Source organism: Coenobita brevimanus, chromosome 80 (genome assembly GCF_032717465.1).
Source record: "Coenobita brevimanus isolate Jiangsu-jjx chromosome 80, ASM3271746v2, whole genome shotgun sequence".
NCBI classification, from domain to species: Eukaryota; Metazoa; Arthropoda; class Malacostraca; order Decapoda; family Coenobitidae; genus Coenobita; species Coenobita brevimanus.
Window position 1 is genome coordinate 45,611,298 of NC_137033.1, and position 3,533 is coordinate 45,614,830.

Consider the following 3,533-nt stretch of genomic DNA (forward strand, 5'->3'; position numbering starts at 1 on the left):
AATTTCGAAAATCGATTTTTTTTTTTTTTTACCAAATTGAAAAGAAACATCTGGCGCACCTGGCAATGCAATCTTTAGCTTCCTAAGCCCATCCTGTGCTTCGCAATGAAGCGCGAAAAATTTGCAAAATGTCTGCCTACACGCCGGTGAAAACTAGGAAGAGGAGTGAAAAAACATCGCACTAAGAAATATCCATATTTTCACGCCCCAAAAAACTGCATTGGTGAGCTGGGTAGCGGGTTGAAAATCCGTATTTCAATCCAATCCATCCGGAAAGCGCTCTGCTTATGACTTATTCATTTATTTATTTGTTAATTTCAAGCTACCTTCATATGACTTCTTTCAGCTTTTAGTGAGAAGGCATAACATCTATCTCCAGTAACGCAGTTAGTGTCAAGAATTCTCGTTTAGGGAAATCTTCCTACCGCCGGACGATTTTATTCAATGAAGGTGAGACCTTTCACACCAAAGTGATTACTTTTTATAGTTTTTCGTTAGTTTCAAGGAATAGTGTATTAATATATCATAGAATAACTCTACTATGGTGGTTTGTTGGCAACATACTTATCTCATGATCTGCATGCCCTGAGTCTTGGGTTCGAAACCGAGGCTGTGGTGGACATTAAATTGGTGTAGGTAGTTGTCCCTTCATATGCTACCATATTCGCATCCTGCCAGTTTATAGCGGATGAGATATACTCACTGACATACAATAACAAAGCCATTACGGTACTAACACTTTCATACATATCACCCACATGACAGCTTTCCCATCCCCACTCATACATCACTACCACGGTGAGGGGTTAATGTTGGCTACCACTCTCCCTCTAAAGTGTTTAGATCTACACTGGACCTTAAATGAATTGCAAGTTATAATTTTTACTCATGCATAGTTTTACCCACTAGAACTTATCATAATCCCTTCCCACCCTCTTTATGCCATTATGTCGTCAAATGTCGGTGCTTTCATCAAGTTCCTACTCTCATATTCAATTCCCCACTTTCTTCCTGCCATCAACTTACTTTCTACCGATCCCAACACATCCTATAATGCATTAAATATAATAATTATCGTGGTTTTCACAATGTCTCTCTCATAGTTATTCATTCCATTTTTCACTTCAACTTCATCTCTTAATTTCCACATGAATGCCATTTCCTATTTTTTTTTTTCCATAGTTCTTCAACTGTCCCTGTTCCTCCCTATATAAATGAGACTGAATTTGTGTACACTTTTCAATCTCTTATTTGTTTTCCACTTCCTAACAACTTTCTTTCCCACATCAATCAGTCCCCTGCAGCATGGTTGGCAGTCACAACAAAAATATTTCAGTCTTACTTAACGCTTTCTTTCTCCAGTTAGTTCCCTCTTCTCCCTATTCTTCGCATAATAGCAACAGGTGTCGATCTTTTCATAATATTCACCTACGTAATTATTTCCAGCTTCCTTTCAACTCTTCGCATCCCTGATTAAATCATTTCCAATACATCCTCTCAACTCTTCCCTTCCCTACATGTTACATTCCTCTCTCTCTCTCTCTCTCTCTCTCTCTCTCATCCCAATATAATAAGTATCGTACATTCTGCACTTTACTCTCATAATCATTTCCCACATCCTTTCCATTCTTCATTTCCACATTCCCGTGCATCACACACGACAGACAGACCACCAACACATCAGTGCCCCTCACATACATTCATCTTTTGTAGGTGTCATCAGTCATGCTCCACCTCCCGTTCTCGTATCACCCCTTCGCATCACCCTTTTAGTCCGCAGATGTACACTGTTGGTTTATTCTTGATATTAACCGACAGTTTTCTTCAACATTAGGGAGACGTCTTGTAGTGATGGGGTATGTGGAGATTACAGTATACCTCCAAAATAGAAAACACTCAGAGAGCGCATAACTCCGCCAATGCCAATGCCATTAAAAAGGATCCGGATCCGGGTCCGTGGATATAGGATCCGGACCCGGATCAGCCCTCAAAGTTAATCAGTTCTTTGTTGGTCCATGACCCACCTTTCCACAAAATTTCATTGAAATTCATCGAGAACTTTGGAGATATTGTGGGGCACTCCGGATCCGGATCCGAATCCGGATCCATCCCCAAATTTTATCATTTCTTCCTTGGCCCATGGCCCACGCTTCCACAAACTCTCATCAAAACCCATTCAGACTTTTTGAGTAATCCTGCTAACAAACAAACAGCCGCCGGCAAAAACATAACCTCCTTGGCGAAGGTAATAAAAAGAGCCATTTTAAGGCACTGACTAGAGGCAGTCTTTACCGAGTTGCCACTAAAGTGACATACAACAGCTTACCTTACCGAACATATCATTTTATAATTATATTCTATATTAGATCCAAAACTCGACACTGTTCTCTTGTCATACCCAAGAGCATTCTTATCATCTTCATCACCATAATCATTATGAAGGACTTGATCATCATCATTACCACTGATGGACAGTTTCCCACATTCATTACCTCCACTAAGGAGGTTGTGATTTTGTCCTGGTTTGTTTGATTGTTGGTTGGTTGGTTGGTTGGTTTGTCTGCCTGTTAGCAGGATTACTCAAAAAATTGTGAGAGGATTATGACGAAATTTTGTGGGTGTGCCATGGGCCAAGGAAGAAATTATTAACTTTAGGGGCGGATTCGGATCCGAATCCGGAGTATCCCGCACAATATCTCCAAAAATTCTTGATGCATTTCAATGAAATTTTGTGGAAAGGTGGGCCAAGGACCAAGAAAGAATATATTAGATTTTGGAGAGGATCCGGATCAGGATCAGGATCCTTCATCCACGGATCAGGATCAGGATCCTTCTTAATGGCAATGGCACTGGGCGAGGTATGCTCTCTCTGAGTGCATTCTAGTTTAGTGTGGGATGATCCGAACCATGGATCGGCGATCTATGAATCAGAAACTAGAAATCACTCAGAGAGCGCATACATCTGACAATGTTATTGCCATTAAAATGGATCCGGATCTGGATCCACGGATATAGGATCCGGATCCGCCCACAAATTTAATCAGATCTTTCTTGGGCCATGGCCCACCTTTCCACAAAATTTCATCGAAATTCACTGAGAACTTTTGGGGATATGTGCGGGATATTACGAATCCGGATCCGGATCCGCCCCATAATTTTACCTATTCTTTCTTGGCCCATGGCCCACCCTTCCACACAATTACAACAAAATCCGTTCATAACTTTTGAGTAACCCTACTAACCAACCAACCAACCAACCAACTAACCAGGGGTAAAACATTACATTCTTGGCGGAGATAATGAAACCCGGATACACAATCTGCCTTCTTCCTCCCTGTACCGTAGGAGGTACGATGCTGCTTGTAGCAAAGTGGAGGATTTACAACTGCTTTTAGCTGCCTGCTACAATACACGTGGACTACCTGGGAAGTATTCATTTATTCAAATCACCAAGTCACCCCTACTACTTTATTATCACCCCTACCGCCCCTACCACCTCCTCCACAGATCCATAAAACTAATATCCCAGTCCT